This window comes from Papio anubis, chromosome 1 (genome assembly GCF_008728515.1).
Source record: "Papio anubis isolate 15944 chromosome 1, Panubis1.0, whole genome shotgun sequence".
Classification (NCBI taxonomy): Eukaryota; Metazoa; Chordata; class Mammalia; order Primates; family Cercopithecidae; genus Papio; species Papio anubis.
In genome coordinates this window covers 198,631,549-198,652,632 of record NC_044976.1, presented here as the reverse complement: position 1 = coordinate 198,652,632, position 21,084 = coordinate 198,631,549, and the positions used below count along the sequence as shown (strand labels likewise).

Genomic DNA, 21,084 nt, shown 5'->3' with positions numbered 1-21,084 from the left:
ATTTTTAGTAGAGATGAGGTTTCACCATGTTGGTCAGGCTCATCTCAAACTGCTGACCTCAGGTGATCCACCCACTTTGGTTTCCCAAAAACCACTGTGCCCAGCCCAAAGTGAGAACTATTCCTGTTTGCCCACTCTCTCCTGATTGGTTCTTTATGAATAATGTCTTTTTACCAATTGAATGTTGCCTTTTCCAAAACTACCTACAGCCCACCCCACTCCCATACTGTGCCTATAAAGACCCCAGACTCAGTTGGTAGAGACAGCTGAACTTTGGGGGAGATGGCCGGACTTCAAGAGAGATGGCTTGACTTTGGAGAGAGATGGCTTGAATTCTGGGAAGAGACAACCTGACTTTGGGGAAGGTGACCTGCCCTTCCCATCCCTTTTCCAGCTCCCATCTCCACCGAGAGCCATTTTCATGACTCAATAACATTCTCTGCCTTCACCATCCTTCAGTGCGTCCGTGTGATCTCATTCTTCTTGGACACTGGACAAGAGCTCAGGACAAACCAAGTGCGGGTACCCAGAAAGTCTGTCATGCTGACCTTTTGCCCTCACTGGTGAAGAGCAGCTGCCCCCCATGGCAAGACAAATGGCCAGCTGAGCTGCTAACACATAGCTGTCTGCAGCTGGGGGAACTAAGAGAGCGCTGTAACACTCCCTCTGGGGTTTAGGGTTGTGGGCACCCCCACCTAGGCGTTGCCACAGGCCCCCCATGGAGCTTCTCCTGCTGGCACCCAGAGCAGCCAGCTGGATCCCACACTCATTTACTCATGCCTTGTCTGGCCATGGGCCCTGCACGGAGCTTGCTCCTGCTAGTGCTTGGAGTGGCCAGCTAGATCCTGCACTTGCTTGCTCATGTGCTCCCTCTTGCAAAGGGTTGAGTACAGCGGGCCAAGTAAACGGGGATCCACTGTTGTGAGTCCCACAAAGAGGCCATGAAAAATCCTGCATCATCATCCCACCTGCCTGGGAGAAGCATCAGAAACTCCCTTCGCTCCCTGTCTCTTCCTTCAGAGACTTTCAAGACTTGTGGCTTTCAAGGCCTGAGAATCCCAGGGCAGGGGGCTCGGGAGGAGGAAGGGCTGGCTTTGGGCCTGAGGGATGTGGGGGAGGAGCTCAACTTGGGACAATGTCCTGCCCAGGCCACTACCAAGCTGCATCCAGTTCTCAGTTGGCTCCTTTGTGTTATTAAATATAATAATGTTTATTGTTTTTCTTAATCCAGCAGTAATGAGTATTCATTTTTGAAAACTTAGAAAACATAAACAGGAGGAAGAAAGTTTAAATATCCCATATTCTCACCAATTTGGTAATATAGGATTCCAGTGTTTTTCTGTTGTTAAACAAAAATCGTGAGCGGCCATTGTCTTGGACTGAGCTCCTGCACTAGGCCCCAACAGACCAGACAAAATCAAAATGAAGTCGCTCATGCTAAATGCCACATAATCAAACTAAAACTTTAAAGAACCAGATAGATTTCCAAAACAGACTAGGTTTTCCTGAAAACAGGAGATTCCAGTTTTCCTGAAAACAGGAGATTCCAGCCTTCCTGAGTCAGCAGTATGTAAGGAAATCCCCTCTGCTTTAACCCTTATTACAAAAGCAACCTGAAATAACCTGATGTTAACCAATCAGCTTTTTCCTACTGTTCTGTTCTTGTTTCCACCTTACAAAACCCACAGTTCTGCCATTGCCTGGTGGAAGCCCTCATTCTGTTTTGTAGAATGGAGGCTGCCCTGATTCATCGCCAATAATAGTCAATAAGATCTATAACAAAATTTGTTGTAATTCTGTCTTTGACACTACACACACATGTGCATGTGTATAGTACCTATATATTCATATAGTTTGCATGTTGTTTATAATTTGTTCGTCATTAAACAATAGATTGTTAACATTTTTCTTTTTTTTTTTTTTTTTTTTTTGAGACGGAGTCTCACGCTGTCGCCCAGGTTGGAGTGCAGTGGTGCGATCTCGGCTCACTGCAAGCTCTGCCTCCTGGGTTCACGCCATTCTCCTGCCTCAGCCTCCTGAGTAGCTGGGACTACAGGCGCCCGCCACCGCACCCGGCTAATTTTTTGTATTTTTAGTAGAGACGGGGTTTCACTGTGGTCTCGATCTCCTGACCTTGTGATCCGCCCGCCTCGGCCTCCCAAAGTGCTGGGATTACAGGCGTGAGCCACCGCGCCCGGCAGATTGTTAACATTTTTCATGTCATTAAATACTTTTTTTTTTTTTTTACAGCATTTTGAAATGGATGGATATATCATACCTTATTTAACCAACATCCTCTTGTTGGACTGTTAGGTTTTTCTATCAAAAAATAAGCCCCTTGATAAGCCCCTTGAAATTGCTGTCTTTGCATAGATCCACTATATTTCCTCTGCATAATTCTAAAAAGGAACAATGGGTGTGTGTGAGTTAAGGTGTTTAACTTATTTTCAAAGTAACTTCCATCCCCAGTGTGTGAGAAGGCTCACATGCATCTTTCCACCACTGGCAGTTAAAAAATTTTAAAACTCTTTGCCAAACTGATAAATGGAAAATGTTATTGAGCTGCCTTTTTTTTTTTTTTAATGTTTATTCACTCTTTTGTGAATTGGCTGCTTCCTCTTTTAAGTGACAGCACTGGCATCCCTGGATTGTTTTGGCCATTCGAAACCAAAGTGAACGGATCCAGGTTTTATTACTCTTTGAAATGTAAACACTTCGCTCCAGGCAGATAAACCTGCAGAGACCTTCCCAGGGCAATTAATTCTCTAACCCCAAGGTTTGTACATCCTTTGACCCAGCTGCCCGAATGTGCAGGGTCACTAACATATTTCCTTGTCGCATCCAGTGGGGACCAAGGAATCTCACTTGTTTGGAACTGTGAGCTTTTAGGTAATAGGAACAGGAAATAAAATTGATCAGAAAACAATAGCAAAACATGGAAGACTTTAAAAGCCAAGAGACTGAAAATTTCTACCTACGGTTAACAGATATTTGACTTATTTTGGGTTTTGACTATCGTAAATACACTTGGTGTGAATGCACAGGTGTGTGCCTTTCCTTGGACACATGCATCCATTTTGTTTTGAGTATTTACCTAGGGGTGGGATTACTGGGTCAGAGTATAGGTGTATGTTTAGCTTGAGTAGGTAACGTCAAACAGTTTCTCAAGGAAACAAAAAAATTTACACTCCAGTCAGTGGTGTATCACAGTTCCAGTTGCTTTAAACTTCACTGACATTTGGCATTTGTGTCCTCTAATTTTAGTCTTTCTGTTAGGTTTTACATTTCTTTTAATAAGTTAATATGATTTTAGATTTTAGATTTCTTTTAATAAGCTAATTTAATACCACATATAATATTATTGTTGCTTTTCCAGTTTCATTTTATTTAGTTTCAAAAATACATTTCTTTATATCTTCTCTTTCTGATCTACAGATAATACATTTTATAGAACTATTCTACTTTCAAGATTTTGTACAACACTTTCTAATAAAAAACTCTGGATATGTTCCCTTTATAATTATTTTTTAACCTTTATCTATTTATTTATTTATTTATTTATTTATTTATTTATTTATTTTTTTTTGTTTTGTTTTGTTTTTGAGACGGGGTCTCGCTGTGTCTCCCAGGCTGGAGTGCAGTGGCGTGATCTCGGCTCACTGCAAGCTCCGCCTCCCGGGTTCACGCCATTCTCCCGCCTCAGCCTCCCGAGTAGCTGAGACTACAGGCGCCCGCCACCACGCCCGGCTAGTTTTTTGTATTTTTAGTAGAGACGGGGTTTCGCCATGTTAGCCAGGATGGTCTCGATCTCCTGACCTCGTGATCCACCCGCCTCGGCCTCCCAAAGTGCTGGGATTACAGGCTTGAGCCACCGCGCCCGGCCTATTTATTTATTTTTGAGATGGAGTCTCGCTCTGTCCTCCAAGCTGGAGTGCAGTGGTGCGATCTCAGCTCACTGCAACCTCCCCCACCCAGGTTCAAATGATTCTCCTGCCTCAGCCTCCTGAGTAGCTGGGACTACAGTGGTGCGCCACCACGCCTAGCTAATTTTTGTATTTTTAGTAGAGACAGGGTTTCACTGTGTAGGCCAGGCAGGTCTTGAACTCCTGACTGTGATCCACCCGCCTCAGCCTCCCAAAATGCTGGGATTACAGGCGTGAGCCGCTATGCCTGGCCTATTTTTCACCCTTTTATGTACCACCTACAAATGGTTCCTCTTCATGTGTATGTGGTGCATTTCTCTTTGACAGTGTCTCACCAGTGCTCCTTCAACCTGGAAAATGGTATCCGATATCTTCTAAGTTTTATCCTATCCTATTCTATTAAAATAATTTGGCAATCCAGGTGTGGTGGCTCATGCCTGTAATCCCAGCACTTTGGGAGGCCAAGGTGGGTGGATCACCTGAGGTCAGGAGTTCAAGACCAGCCTGGCCAAACTGGTGAAACCTTGTCTTTACTAAAAATACAAAAATTAGCCAGGCATGGTGGTGGGTGCCCGTAATCCCAGCTACTTGGGAGGCTGAGACAGGAGAATCGCTTGAACCCAGGAAGTGGAGGTTGCAGTGAGCCAAGATCATGCCACTGCACTCCAGCCTGGGCAACAGAGTAAGACTCTGTCTCAAAATAATAATAATAATGTATTATATTATTATATTATATATTATATAATAATATTATATAATATAATAATTATTATTATAAGGCACACATATCAAGCTGATACAAATTCTGCATGGATTATTTTTAAGCCTCCTTCCTTCAGAAGTAAGTTACAGTGTAAAGAACATAGCTTTGCAGCCAGACTGGGCTTATATCCTGCCCATACAACTTGCTAACTGTGTGACCTTGCGCAAGTTAGTTAACTCTCAGAGCCTTGGGTTCTTCATCTGTAGAGTAGCAATAACGAAACCCAGGTTTTAGAATTGTTGGGATGTTAAATGAAATAGCATATATAAAGTGTCAAGCATGTAATAGCATGCTCAGGAAATATGTTTTCTTGTATGCTAGAAGCAGGTACATCAGATGCCTTTTTATCACATTTGCCTCAGTTCACAAAGCAATTAAAAATAGATACAGGGTGGGAGGGGATAAAGGATCAAAAAAACTACATATTAGATACGACGTACAGTACTGGGGTCACTATTCGGGTGACAGGTGCAGTAAAATCTCAGACTTTGGAGAGGAGTTTGGCCACTGGAAGTCCAAACTCCAGGGGAAGGTCGTCTTCCCACTCTGTTGTTGGATTGGTATGGGAAGGCCGGACAACTCGAAGTGAGGAGGGGGCTTCCAGGTTATGGGCTGATAAGAGACAAAATGGTTGCATTCTTTTGAGCTTCTGGTTAGCCTCTCCAAAGGAGGCAATCAGATATGCATTTATCTCAGTGAGCAGAGGGGTGGCTTCGAGCTCTGTCTGTCCTTTATCTATCAGGAAATTCCTTGTGAGGGAGGTTTGTAGCTTAAAAAAAAATCTTAGTTAGTAGCTATCATTTTTAGGAGTAGAATGGGAGGCAGGTTTGCCCTAAGCAGCTCCCAGCTTGACTTTTCCCTTTGGCTTAGTGATTTTGGGGTCCCGAGATTTCTTTTCCTTTCACACCCAGCAGCCCTGGAACAGGGTGGGGGCAGCACTTTATACTCCAGAATCAACTTCACTCCTAAAAGCCAGACATTGATCTCTACCCCCAGGGTTAAGGTGCTGGTGCCCAGTCCACCTAACCCCTGATCCCACTTATTATGCTAACTCTTTAGAAATGGGTGGCTGAACAATGGGGGATGAAAACGTCAGGATGCTGGAAAATGCTCTTAATAACAACTGCCAGAGAAAAGGTAGCCAGCTTGTCCTGCAGTGGGTACCTGGAATTCTCAGCACTTTTCTTTTTCCTGTCTTTCCCCCTCTACCCCCTACCAGTGTGTACACATTGGCTAAAAGGTTCCGACATCAAGAAGTTGTCAGCTTGCCTAGTTAGGAGGAGTCATTGCCAATCAAGTCTTCAAATACAGACTCAATAGGAAAAAGGAACACGTTTTCCCCCAAGGTTAAACACTAGTGCCATTCAGAACATGGAATACTACTGGAGAGCAGGATTTACGGTGTCTTTGGGGAGACAGTTTCAGATAATAGCCACAGTACAGTGACAGTCCCAGATAAGGCACATCCTCTCACTATTGGAGGGCATCCCTGCTCTCTCCCATCATGACTGCCACCTTGGTTTCCAAATCTGACTTCTCCCCTGAGCTAAAGTGCCAGATCTCCAAGCCAATGTCCCTTCAGAGGTCCATTTAGCATTCTGAAATGAATCATCCAGTTTCAGTTGCTGGCTCTCCTCCCCATTCCTCTTGTTTCTGATAATGATATTGTAATAGCCTGATGGATTCTTCCTGCCCACTGCACAGACAAAACCAATTCACTGACGCCATGGCATCGCGATAAAGAAAGAGTTTAATTGACATGAGGCTGGCCACACCACGTGGGAGATGAAGATATTACTCAAGTCAACCTCCCGGAAAATTCAGAGGCTAGGGTTTTTCAAGGGTTGTTTGGCTGGCAGGAAGCGACGGTAACAGATGCAGCTGATTGGTTGGGGATGCAATCATAAGGGTGTGGAAAATGGTCCTTGTGCACTGAGTCTGCTTCTGGGTGGGTCCACAGGACTGGTTGGGCCAAGAGTCAAGGTCTGGTCATCTGGTCATGCGAAATACAAAATCCTGAAAGGACATCTCCAAAGACCAATCTTAGGTTCTTTAAGAGTGATGTTATCTGCAGGAGTAAGTGGGGAAGTTGCAAAACTTGTGACCTCCAGAATAATGGCTGGTAATTGTTTACACCTACATCTTAGCAGAATTCAGGCTTCTCTCATCTTCCTAACTGGGTGGCCCTTTATTCATTTTACAAAGGCAGTTTAGTTTTGGGGAAGGACTATTATTTAAACTGTAAACTAAAGTTTGTAACTCCCCAAGTTAGCTTGGCCCAAGCCTAGGAATGACCAAGGCAGTTTGGAGGTTAAAGGCAAGATGGGGATTGGTTAGATCAGATCTCTTTCGCTGTCATAATTTTCTGTTATAATTTTTGCAAAGGTGGTTTTTCAATGCCATCATTATCTTGGGCCATTCTTTGTACACTGCTTGAAAATGATGTGATGTGTTGTTTTAAGCGAGGTGCTATGGGTAGCAGTTACTACCTGGTGGAGCCCCAATATCCATCGATTCCTTCTTTTGTAGTGATAGGCTTTGCATTTGGGTGGCCTAGGATCAAGACTCTATTTCCTAGATGCCCCTTTCTCTGAGTGTGGTAACACCCTCAGTTCTGGCCAAAAGACTGTGAGTGAAATTATTGGAGGTAACTTCTAGATCATATCTTAACAGGAAGGGATGTGATCTTTTTCCATCCCATCCTCCATCCTGTTGCCTAGAACATTCTGGGGGCGGGGAAGCCAGTTTGGAGAATGCCAACAAGGGCAGCACCGTAGAGATGGCAGAGCAACTGGCAAAGAGGAGCCAGGGTCTTAGATCCTGTGCAGCTGCCATTCCAGCCTCGACTTACTATTTGCCTGGACGACCGGGAGACAGAGCAACAGACATCTATCTTGTTTAAGCCACGATCTTGTGAGTCTCTGTTAGAGCACTTGAAACTTATCCTAAAGAAGAAAAGCCACCAGAGAGGCCCCATTTTTCCCAAGTGGTCCAGTGGCTTAGTCTCAGAGGCCAGTCTACCTGTGATAGAAGCAGGAGAGAGCCAAACGCCTAGGCAAATAGGGAGTGGTCCCTGAGAGCCTCCCACCTGCCCAGGTCATTGTGCACTGCGGGCTTTACCTAAACATGCCCATGGCAAAGACTTCCGTCCCTTAACACAGGTGCAGTAAGGGAAAAATCAATGTGGAGTGGTTCAGACTAAGAGCCCACGTGTGGACTGGAAGAATGGGGTGGAGCCACCAGGAATTCTTGCCTTATGCAGGGGAGGAGCCTGGCCTCTTCAACTCACGTGTAGTGGCCTGGCACTCAATTTGTGAGGTGGAAAACCTGCATGCAGGACCCCTCTTTTTGTTGAGAGCTTTCCTTTTGCTTAATAAATTCTGCCCTCCTCACCTTTCAATGTGTCCGTGTGCCTAATTTTTCCTGGTTGTGAGACAAGAATCTGGATTCAGCTGAAGTAAGGAGCAAAACAATCCTGCATCATTTGAAGGCAGACTTTGGATATGACAAGGTGGCAGCCATGAATGCTGCAGTGAGAAATCCTGCCACGCTAGTCGGACACACAGAGGCTCACAACATCCACATCCTCCGCACCCTTCCTTCTCTCTGCCATAGTCACCCAGACACAGAATCTCACCCTTTCGGAGGTCTAGGTGTCCCTCCCATTACCCCCTCTTGTCTGCTTCCAGTTTTGCAGGACTTTTATCTGGGCGATGCTGTGGGCAGCGTGGGAGCTTTCTCTGCCCTTCCTCTTTCTTCATTCCTATCCTTCCTATATTTTGATTGCAGAGTAATCTTTGTAAAAGAGTTATTATAAAATTTTGATTTCCCCTTTATTTATCCCCATGATTCCTAGACTCTTGATGATCTCAGCTGACCTTACCTTCCATCACTCCCTCAAACAAACTATCCCCGCCACTGGGTTAATCACTTTGATCACACTGTCCTGGAAAACCTACTGGCTTCATTTCTGCTTCGTGTCTTGGCTCACAACATCCCCTGGCAGTGGTGCCTTTGCTGTTGGTGTATTTTCCTGATCAAAATCACCACCACCACTCCTGTCGCCCCACAGAGGGCCAAGCTTGTGCCTCCTCATGCGGACCTCTGCTTTGTCTGAAGTCCCACACTGCCCACAGCTGGTCATTTAATTATTCTTGGTTTGATGAGTCTCTTACTAATTCCAGTAGCTCACAGAATCATTAGAATTTTGGAGCTGTCAATGATTTAAATGCATATTTTCCCAAGTAGAAGTAGAATATAAATTCAGATAGTTCTAATCAGACAGATTTTCAGAATGCTCCCCACCCCAACTACTGCTTTGATCATGTTAGAATAAAACTCAGAATCAAACTCCCCGGGAGGCAGTGCCTGCAGCCTGCTTTCCAGGCAGTGTGGCTGGAAAGCACAGTGTGGCTCCCCGCTGTGCCCTTTGAAATCAGTCACAACCCTTACTTCCTGTCTGGAGTTTATGAGAGAACAGTGACATGACAGCCCATTGTACATGAAGCAAGTTAGGGCACGTCCTGGCCAAGATCCCAGGATCCTGAGTTTCTTGTTTGATCCCGAGTTGAATTTATGGATCACAGTACATCTCTGGCATCCTTGTTTCAAAGGCAGAATCCCTTATGTCATAAGAAGCAGGACAGGAAAACCACATAGCAGACTGGATAATTTGAATGTATAAGGGTGGATCCGTTTTTCTAGAAGAGCTTAGATAAACTCAGAGGTGACCTCTAATTCCAAATACAAGGCCAGGTGTGTACTGGGAGCATAATAAATGCTTACTGGCTGTCTGACAATTGCAGGGCTCTGATCTCAGAGAAAAAAAAATCTTCCTCAAGTTTCCCTTTTCCTTGTCACATTGCTTTGGAAAGCCTTTCTCCAATTTCTCACCAGCTTGGTCTTTATTTCCTGCCTGATTTCTGCTTCTACCTGCTTTGTTTTTTGTGTTTTGGACTATAGCTACCATACAGAGAGTGAGCTACTGTGGTGTTCCTCAGAAATAATCAGGCTTTTTGGTGTGTGTGGTTTTTATTTTTATTTTTTTGCAAGAGGCAGTATACTTCGAAGGTTTGGTCTCACATTTAAAGGTGGGGTGGAAATAACGGGCACTCAAGATGCTTTGGGTGATCAGAAAATTCCTCCAGCCCAGTAAGATTGCAGTGGTGTGGCAGAATTTGTTTAACAAAAGATCTTAGTGATTTAGCATTTATTCAGTTTACAGCAGCAGGTGTTTACTTTGAAGCTTAGCAATAGTAGGAGGTAGGGGTGAGTCATAATGTCAATTATTTTTTCTAACTTCTGTAATTTTTTCAGTCGAGAGAGCTTCTAAATCAGTGAAAAGAAGGTCATTTCTCCGTGGATTATCTGATTGAGCAGAGGGCCCAAGAGCAGCAGGAGCTAGGATGTATTTGGGGCAGGTGGGGGTGTCACCTGCAGTGCAGCTGTGGGGTGCTCTGGCCCGCAGGGCCCTGGAAGCCCTCAACTGGTCAGAGTGCCTGGCGGGACTGTCACCATGATTTAAAGCTCTGAGAATACGGATTAGCAGGAGGTAGGTGGATGGTGTCATTCTGGCCCTGAAAGGCTTCAATAAATCAGCGACACAGTGGAGCCCCAGAAAACTTCCTCCCCGCTGGTTCTTGGAGGCTCTCCTTCCCACTCTACCCAGACAAGTGGAAAGGAGCGATTCCTTGAGTGGGTGGGTTATGGCCAAATGGCCTGCCCTCCCCGCAGCTCGCAGATCTGGGCAGTTGGGTTTTTGCTGGAGCTTTAGGCTTCACCCGTTGACTGCAGAGCTGCAGGATCCTTGCACCACAGTGGGGCTTGGGTTCTGGCTTTTGGAGGGATTTGACTTTGACAGTGGTGGTGATGAGGGAGTCTTTAATGAAACAAATTCTGTCATGTTGGATCAACACAATGGAGCTCAGTCTGTACAGTGGACAAGAATGGCTTGTTCCTTCCTTCTACCCTTTGTGCTTTGTTAACAGAATGTCCCTGGCACTTCTGTGCTCCTGCCTGCTGCCAAAAGCTTAACTCTGCCCTTGCATAATACTGGGGGACACTGTCAGAGGTCAGCTGGAAGTCCCTCATTTGAAGGCAGATGTGAGGGCTAAAACCCTGCCAAGATCCCCAGGCCGTTTTTCAGTGTTGAGGTTGAAACTTATTCTCTGCAGCCACCCCCAGTTTATCAACTCCTCCCTCTAACTGGGTTGGAGACTTGGGTCCAGCGAGCCTTCAGCACCCCTCTATCCAGCAAGAACACCCGCCATGGACACCCGAAGCCACGCGGTGATTTCTCTTCACTCTCTTCAGCTTCCTGCTCTAGTAGGCTTTATGTTTTAGGGAGGAGCTGGAGTCACACGGAGGTCCGCTGTAGGAAACGTCGCCCCCTTCACTCACCCACTTCTGTTAGGGAAGGAGTTACAACAGCATCTTACAGCAGAAAACAAAGCAGGAAATATGACCTTCCAGCGGCCGCTCTCTGGGTCTGAGGCACAGGATTCAGGTGTCTCTGTACCTTGGCCAATTTGCATTCTTGTCTGCCTAGGAATGCCAGATTCCTTTTAAAAACCGCAAGTATAGGAAACAGCCCGAAGCCTAAGGTTCTTTCCCTTCCTTACCCTCTTTGTCTCTATGGCTGCTTAGCTCGGGAGGTGAGGTGATGTTGTCATGGTGCAGGGGACAGAAATTCCAGTTCTGGGAGGGGGAGCTGATTGGGCTTCTTCTTTACTGTGGCCAGACATGAACAACCTTAGCCATCGGGCTTACAAGTGCCTGGCTGGTTTGTCTGTTTGTTTTGGTTACAAGGGGAATGGGAATAAAGAAGGAGCAAGAGGCAGCTCAAATAACTCATCACTCCCGGAAAACACGATCGCTTCCCACGAGTGGGAAGCTGGCATATTTGTTCCCTCAGCAGATGGAGTATCCCTAATCCAAAAACCCAAAATTGAAAATGCTTTAAAATCCAAAGCTTTTTGAGCAGCAATATGATGCCACAAGTAGAGAATTCCACACTTAACTTCATGCGACAGATAGCAGTCAAAACGTATTCAAGACTTTGTCATGCACAACATTATTAAAAATATTGCGTAAAATTACCTGGAGGCTGTGTTTATAAGGGTTTATATATAAAACATACATGAATTTTGTCTTTAGATTTGGGGCCCATCTTCAAGATACCTCATTACGTATCTTTTTAAAAATTTTGACTTCGGAATATATCTCATATATTCAAAAAAATCCCAAATCGGAAACATTTCTGGTCCCAGGTATTTTTATTTATTTATTTAGTTTTGAAACAGGGTCTCACTCTGTCACCAAGGCTGAATGCAGTGGCGTGATCACTGCAGTCTTGACCTCCTGGGCTCAAGTGATTCTCCTGCCTCAGTCTCCTGAGTAGCTGGGGCTACAGGCGCGCCACCATGCCTAGCTAATTTTAAAAAAATTTTTGTAGAGATGGGGGTGGGGAGAGGTCTTGCTACGTTGCCCAGGCTGGTCTTGAATTCCTGGGCTCAAGTGATCCGCCAGTCTCGGCCTTCCAAAGTGTCGGGATTACAGGTGTGACCCACCATGCCTGGCATTTTTTTAATCTTTTAGAGATGGCGGGGGCGGGGGCGAGTGGGGTGGGGGGAACGTCTAGCTCTATTGCCCAGGCTGGATTCAAACTCCTGAGCTCAAAATGTCCTCCTGTCTCAGCCTCTCAAGTAGCTAGGGTTACAGGTACATTCTACTGCACCTGGCTCCAAACACTTTGGATAAGAACAACCTGTAATCCCTCTTCCACCTGCCTTTTGTTTACTGTATCTATCCCTGTAAACTACTGCTACTTTTTTAGCTGTTTGGCCTTATACAAGTTGCTTTACATCTGTATGCCCTATTTTCCACATCTGATACATTAGCATTATTTCATAGGATTGCTATGAAGATTAGATAAGATAATAAAGGCAAAGCTCTTAAATGGTGCTTGGCTCATAGTAAGCACTCAAATATTGTTTTTGTCAACATTTTCTATATATCTATGTATGGCTTTTGTGATTGTTTTTATTTTTAGTCAAGGATTACATCTCATTTCTTGCCTTTTCTTTGTATTCTGAATTCAGGCTGTGTGAATCTACCTGCCACTGCAAATTTTCAAGCCGAAAGACCATTTTCATTTTAGAACCATTCTCTCAGACATTCCTTTAGGGAACTAGCCGTTTTGAATTACTCCTTTCTTTTCTCTCTTGTCTCCAGAACTGCATTTTCCAAACCCAGAGCAGTCTCAGCATGGCTGCCGTTTTCTCGTTTCTTTGTGAAGCATCCCTGTCCAGGCTGCCAGCCTCACGTGATTTGATTGTTTTCGTAACAGCCGGCAGGGGGAGCGCATCAGCCGTTCCCAGCTCTCAGGCGAGGGTTCTGACTCTAGGTGCTTCGGTTAATGAGCTTGGTGCCTGAAGATCTTTCAGTTAGGATGACAGAAACCTTCCTTGCTATGGAGATTCACCGTGTACTTCTGCACATAGAAGGTTAAAAGTCAGAAAGCTGTGTATGATCGCTGCTGAGAGCTTTGCAGTCGCCCCTCCCTGTGATGAGACTGACTGCTGTGTTACGGTGACCAAATTGCTCAGCTTCTCTGAGACGGTTTCTTTTTATGTAAAAATGGGGCAGAACCCATCCTGGCTTCTAGAGTTGCTGGAGGAGTCAGCATGTGGCTGATAGATGCAGAGCTCTTAGCCACTGCGGTATTTAGGAATTGGTAAGCATCTTTACTCAGGGCACTGAGGCAACTTTGGGGCCCCCTCTCTTTTCTCTCCTTACCCATCCACCTCCTTTTCTTCTCCCTTCCTGTTCACTTTTTCTCCATGCTCTTCACTTCCCTGTATCTAGGCCTGAGACCAACGCCTGCGGGTAAAAGAGAGCCTCTGTATGCATAGGGCTGGGATACCCAGTGGGAGGCTGAGCCACCTGTAGGGTGAAAAGAAGGCCAGTGGAAACCCCATTCCACCTCCCTCAGCTTTTTAGATGCATTCTATAAACCTCATCTAGTCTCTTGGTCAGCAGAAGCAAAATTAGCCACAATTAGCTCACACTGCACCCACCCTCAACCCCACTCCATCCGACCAGGGCTAAGAGATGTCAGCAAAAATAAACCCCACGAGAGTGTTTTTTATAGCCTGATGCACAGAACTGGCAGTGCCATGTGGACATCACCCTGGATGGCGTGCGTCCTCACCATACCTAGGCACCTACCTGGGCAGCTGTGAGAAGGGTTGCTGTAGGGACCTGGGAGCCCAGAGAGGGTGGGTGGGTGGGGCGGGGACACAACCTCAGCTGGTTCAGAGGAGGGTGGAGCTCAGTGCCCAGGCTCGGCTCAGCCTGGCTTGGGGGACCATTCAGGCCTGGATTGGCGCCAGTGGTTTGGTTGGGGACTGGTCTGGAAGGCTCCATACCTCTAATCTTCAAATGATGCTGGGTCTGTCTTCCAACTAGAGGGCTGGTCTAGATGCCTTCTGTCCTCAGGGTAGCTTAGTTTGTCTCCTTTGAAGGCCTGGGTCTCTTTGTGGAGGGATAAGGGTCATGTGGGTAGGGGACCAGTTTGTTCTGGCTTTAGCCCTGAAAGTCCTGCGTCCCAGGAAGCCACTTAATCCTGGGCACACTGGAAGGGGTGTCCACCTTGTGGGACGCAGCACATCATGTGTTAATCTTGGTCTAGATCCCTGCAGGACAGCTGTGTGGCTCTAGGATGTGACAGGGCACTTGGGGATGCAGACTTGCTGGGGAAAAAAGGAACTAACCATCTCCCACCACCAGAACTGATATTGGTGCTACTTAGACTTTTTTTTTTTTTTTGATGCAGAGTTTTGCTCTTGTTGCCGAGACTGGAATGCAATGGCGCCATCTCAGCTTACCACAACCTCAGCCTCCCGAGTAGCTGGGATTACAGGCATGTGCCACCATGCCCGGCTAATTTTTTGTATTTTTAGTAGAGATGGGGTTTCTCCATGTTGGTCAGGCTGGTCACGAACTCCTGACCTCCAGTGATCCACCCACCTCGGCCTCTCAAAGTGCTGGGATTACAGGCGTCAGCCACCACACCTGGCCTACTTAGACATTTCTAACAACACTGGATGAATGGGGAGCTGGACTAAGTCACTGTCTTCCAGAGTACTGTGGCAGGCAAGCGGGGTCAGAGTGGACTCATCCCAAATGGGGATGCCTTGAAGTGGCTTCCTGCCTTTGTCCAGGAGCTCCTCCCCGCCACCCAGATCCCACAGAAGGAGGGCACTAGAGCCTTGGCCCACACCCCCTCCATCCCGGACAGGCTGCAGCACGCCCTGCCTGGAGAACAGCTTGCCGACCTTTGCCTCTTAATTGCTCTCCTCTGCACACAACCACTTCCTCTGCCTGCAGCAGAACTCATAAAAAGGGAGGCTTTCCTTCATACCTTTGAAAACTTCAAAGGAACCCATTTCCTAGGGGAGACCTGGTCACGCTGTCACTGGGATCAGAGGCTGCTGAGGACGCTGGACGTGAGCTGCTGCTGGCCGGGCCCAGCTGCCCTGAACTGCACCCCAGCCCCGTCACTGCTTTTCAGTGCCAACATCCTGTGCTCTACGGAGGTCCAGCCGCTATCGAGACCAGCTCTGTTCTTTTTTGGGATCAATCTGCACCCCTTAACCCTGCACCACATCTTACAGAGTGAGCCCCCATGGCTGTGAAGGAGGTAATGAAAAGTCAAGCCTATCCTAGAATGGTGGGTGACAAAGCCACAGCCAGCTTTGGCGAGGTGCACACCCTGCCCCATCAGATGCTCGCTCCACTGCTCTGCACCCACCTCCCCTGCTATTCCATGGGGCCCCGACCCTGGCTTTGATTGGGAGTTAGAGCGATGTCAGCTTCTGTGAGCCCAAGGCACAGGCGTGTTCAGATTGGGAGTAGGGCTTCTGGTTCTTTGGCATGGCTCTTGGGCATGGACCAAACTCCAGTTCTTCCCCAGCATCCAAGTTGGTAATGTATGTTCATGAACATCTCAGACAGGATCCTAGACGACAACCAATAGGGAGTTTCTGGGAGAAAATGAAACCGCTTTGTGCTCTCTGTCCCAGTTGAAGTGCTCAGGCAATGCTTGTTGAGCAAATGCATAAACTCTACTTATAGAATAGGAAACAGATCTCTAAGGGGAACCTGGTTTAATAATTTAGGCATATCTAGAAACAGGATAGGGCTAGATTGGAAAGGAAAACACTCATTTCTAATATACTTTCCTCTCCTAATGACCTCCACTCTCCTCTACCACCCAACAAGCCAAGTGGTGGATGAGTCAGATGTGCTTATTAAATAGCATGGGCAGTGGAAGGCTGGCCAGCACCTTCGCCATTCCATGCATCCTAAACCTTTGCCCTGCAATCCCCGGCTGCTGCTGCAACACACACACACACACACAATCTCACACACACTCAAACACACACGCACATAAACATAAACATAAACACACTCATATACTCAAACACACACAAACACATACTACACAGACAAACATACACAAACACAAGCATGCACACAAATATACACAAACATGCACATGCACACTCAAACACACAAACATATACACAAAAACGTACAAACACATGCTTATACCTACAAACTAAACACATATACATAAACACACACTACACACACAAACATGCCCGTATATACATAAACATACATATATGCAAACACACTACACACAAACACACACAGACATGCACACATGCGTGTGCACGCACACGTGTGCAGGCGCACACACACACACCCCTTTCCACCCGTTGAGGGGTTGGGATATGAGAGAAGACATGAACTTTTCATCTGCACTTCATTACGACAGGCCGTACAACTGTCCTGCAGGATTTTTCGATGCGTGTCATTGAAATTGCTCTAAGTTTCACCTGACAACAATAGTTTAATGCTATAAAAATATCCATATGTGCACGTGATGGTTTGCACCTTCTGAAATGTGGTCATCTGTTCCAGGTTTAAAGAATTCAAGACGGCATTATGCCTGAAGGCCTTTTGTTATTAGTTTGCTTCTCAAAGTCATCTTCCGAATCCTGCTGTGCTAAGCATCACCCCAGCTCAGCCCAGTCATACATTTCATTGCTGAGCTCTGAGCCCAGGTTGTCTGGCAGCATTTCTGATTGTAATTAGTCTTGTGCAGTGAGATCACCTTGCTGACCACGAGCAGTGGCTCCCAGCAGTGCAAAGACATGTGTGGGGCCGGCCTGCTTTTGTGACTGCAGCATTCACCCTTCAGGGAACAGACAGTGGCTCTGGCTGTCTCAATGCCACTGGAAGAACTCCAAAGGGCGCCTGGAGGACTGGCATGGGCTTTCAGTTCTGTCACTTACGTGTGTGTGACCTTGGTCACGTTATGCATCTCTCTGCCCCTCGGTTCTGTGAGCTGGGCATAGTTAACACTTGCTTTTGAGGTCTTGTGAGGAATAAATGAGACATTGTACTGAAACAGCTACACTGATTTTACAATTCTCAGTTCTGCCTCATGAATGAAGTAGATTTCATTTCATTATGACTGACATAAAAAAATTAGAATAGATATTGGGTATAAAGTTTCTTTATGGGGTGATGAAAATGTCCTAAATTAGATTGTGATAACAATTGTACAACTCTGGAAATGTACGAAAACCCACTGAGCTGTGTACACTTTAAATGGGTGAATTTTGTGGTATATAAATCATATATATATGTATTTTTGAGACGGAGTCTCGCTCTGTCGCCAGGCTGGAGTGTAGTGGCGCGATCTCTGCTCACTGCAACCTCCGCCTCCCGGGTTCAAGCGATTCTCCTGCCTCAGCCTCCCAAGTAGCTGGGATTACAGGTGCCTGCCCCAGTGAATTTTTGTATTTTTAGTAGAGACAGGCTTTGGCCATGTTGGCCAGGATGATCTCAATCTCTTGACCTTGTGATCCACCTGCCTTGGCCTCCCAAAGTGATGGGATTACAGGCATAAGCCACTGCGCCTGGCCTATAAATCATATCTTAATAAAGTTGGTTATAAAATAAAGTGCCCTTAAAAAAACATCAAGCTCTACATTTGGGATTCATGAACTTTAGTATGTATGTTAGACCTCAATTAAAAAATATGGCTGCGCATGGTGGCTCACACCTGTATCCCAGCACTTTGGGAGGCCGAGGGGGCAGATCCCTTGAGGTCAGGAGTTGGCAGAGTAGCCTGGCCAATATGGTGAGACCCTGTCTCTACTAAAAATACAAAAAATTAGCCAGGCGTGGTGGTGAGCGCCTGTAATCCCAGCTACTTGAGAGGCTGACTGGGAGAATTGCTTGAACCCAGGAGGCAGAGACTGCAGTGAGCTGAGATTGTGCCACTGCACTCCAGCCTGAGTGACAGAATGAGACTTCATCTCAACAACAAAAAAAATAGATATAGGCAGGGCGTAGTGGTGCACACCTGCAGCCCCAGCACTTTGGGAGGCTGAGGTGGGAAGATCTCTTGAGGCCAGGAGTTTGAGACCAGCCTGGATAACACAGCGAGACTCTGTAGCTACAAAAAAAAAAAGATAAAAATAAAAAAATTAATTGAGTGTAGTGGTGCGCAGTGCACACATGTAGCCCTACCTACTCGGGAGGCTGAGACAGGAGGATCGCTTGAGCCCAGGAGTTCAAATTTGCAATGAACTATGATCACACCATTGCACACCAGTCTGGGAGATGGAGCAAAAACCTGTCTCTAAAAAATGAAAAAGAAAAAAAAAAAGACATAAGAAATAGAATAGAAAATAGCAGAGTGTCTCACATGTAGTAATAGTTAACATCATTTTCATGAACTATATGTGTAAATGTGTGTGTATGCATGTGGGGGTGTGTGTGTGTGTGTGTATGGGGCTGCAATAAAAATGTGTTTCTTACAGAGGCTGTTGCTTTAAAATGTCCATTAGCTTAGTGCCTACCTAGTCAGAGCAGACATTTAACAATGGTTATTTATACCCCTTCTCCCCTTCCTTTCCAGAAATGCAAATGAAGAGGAAGAGCACACCCATATTCAGTAATTGACTTTGACTTCAGAATGTTGGCCTGTTTTCTGACATAAGAGAGCAGAAACTCTGACTAGCTGGAGGAGCCCCATTACCACCCCCCTTCTGTGTGTATATGTACACACACGTGAATGCACACAATTAAATCAGGCTCTTTTTTCTAGTTAAATAAACCCCACACTTGCCAAAGGAACAAATAGTTGGCTTATTCCCAAAGAAAATGTGCCTTTGGGCTTCTGGTTTTGGAGGGTTTGCAGTGTTTACTTTGCAGCAATCTCCACTTGACTCCTTCCCTCTTTCATTTGGTTGTAAATACCACAATTTAAACTAGCTACCTGCTGCTGTGACCCTGGGTGGGAGGTTGTCTTGACAGATGTGGCAGGCTTCCCTGACCCCTTCCTCCTCTAGGTAAGTGTGGAGTGGAGGAGGGTGGGCAGGCCTGCCCATGAGCAGGAACATGGCTGTCGGGGTGGGGGCGGGGTGAGTGTTGGTCAGGGACGGCAGCCACTGCCATGAGCAGGACGTGGACTTTGTGCTCAGTTAAGGTAAATAGATGAAGTCATCCAGTGCCTGGTGACCTTTTGAAGATGACGCAGTATAAATAGCCTTGGGAAGACTCTTTCATCAGGGATGAAACACTTGTGTTTCTGTTGCTTTCTGATGATTATTTCCCTTTGATTGTTTGCCCCTGTGACACATTTCAGTAACTACCAGATGGGCCTTGGGTGGATGTGTCCAATGGGCAAACCAAGTTGGGAATGACAGGACTGGCAGCTGCCTCCTCACGGAAATCTGGGAAATCAGGGAATCGAATCAATTGAAGAATTCTTAGACTTTACTCTGGTTTTGTAAGTTACGGGTTTAAATTTCCTTTCACATTGTAGATAGAGTTAGACAACTACTAATTTGTGGCCATATTACAACTGATTAGGGTAAAGGGTTAGTCTCTGATAGTAACCAGCTACCTTGGAAAGGCCATGCCAACTCTTTTAGGTCACCTAGCTTTCATCAGTGCCTAAAGGGGAAGTTTCTACCAAGTAGATGGCATATGCTATGTAGCAGATGGTAGAGGGTATGTGGTAGATAGTGGATGGTAGATATTAGATGGCTGATAGTATATGGTAGATGGAGGATGGCAGATAGTAGATGGTATATGCTGGATGGTATATGGTAGATGGTGGATGGTGAATTGAATATGACAGAGGGTAGATGAAGGATGGTGGATAGTAGACGATAGATGGTTGATGATAGACAATAGACGGTAGATGGTAGGTGGTAGATGGTGGGTGGTATATGATGGATGGTGGATGGTAGATGGCAGTGATATGTGGTAGATGGTAGATGGTGCATGATGGTGGATGGTAGATGGTAGATGCTGAATGATACTTGGTATATGCTAAATGGTGTGTGGAATATCGTAGATGGTGCATGGTAAATGGTGGATGGTAGATGGTAGATGGTGGATGATAGGTAGTATATGGTGAATGGTATATGGAATATGGTAGATGGTGGATGGTAGATAGCACATGGTGAATGGTAGATGGTGGATGATATTGATGGATGGTGGATGGCAGATGGCAGTGGTATGTGGTAGATGGTAGATGGTGCATGGTAAATGGTGGATGATGGTGGATGGTAGATGGTAGATGGTAGATGATGGATGATATATGGTATATGGTAAATGGTATATGGAATTTGGTAGATGGTGCATGGTGAATGGTGGATGATGGTGGATCATAGATGGTGGATAATGGATGATACGTGGCATATGGTAAATAGTATATGGAATATGGTAGATGGTGCATGGTAAATGGTAGATGATGGTGAATCATAGATGGTAGATGGTAGATGGTGGATGATAGGTGGTATATGGTGAATGGTATATGGAATACGGTAGACAGTGGATGGTAGGTCGTACCTGATGAATGGTAGATGGTGGATGGTGGATGGTAGATAGCATATGGTAGATGGTAGATGATATATGATGAATGGTATACGGAATATGGTGGATAATAGATAGTGGATGGTAGACAACAGATGGCATATGGTGGGTGGTGTATGATGGATGGTGGATGGTAGATGGGAGATGATATATGGTATATGATGAATGGTAGATAACGGATGGCAGATGGTATATGGTAGATGGCAGGTGGTATATATGGTAGATGGTGAATGGTATATGGAATATGGTGAATGGTAGATGGTGGATGGTAGATGGCTGATGATTGATAGCAAAAGGTATATGATAATAGATAGGGTCCAGATTTTAAAGTCCAGCTGCCCAGTGAGAACGCTTGTTCTGCCTCTCACTTGCACCACAATCTTTATGCCTTGGTTGCTACAGCTGCAAAATAATAGCCCCTCACTTGTG

At 45.8% G+C, this 21,084-nt stretch overlaps 1 long non-coding RNA gene across 1 annotated transcript; it reads left to right on the top strand.

The window, feature by feature from the left end:
• Positions 1-12,780: 12,780 nt before the first annotated feature.
• LOC103880804 lies at positions 12,781-19,118 on the top strand. Its single transcript, XR_001898506.3, has 3 exons — positions 12,781-13,420; positions 15,127-15,388; positions 18,689-19,118. It is a non-coding gene; the product is annotated as an uncharacterized LOC103880804 (long non-coding RNA).
• The last annotated feature ends 1,966 nt before the right edge of the window (positions 19,119-21,084 follow it).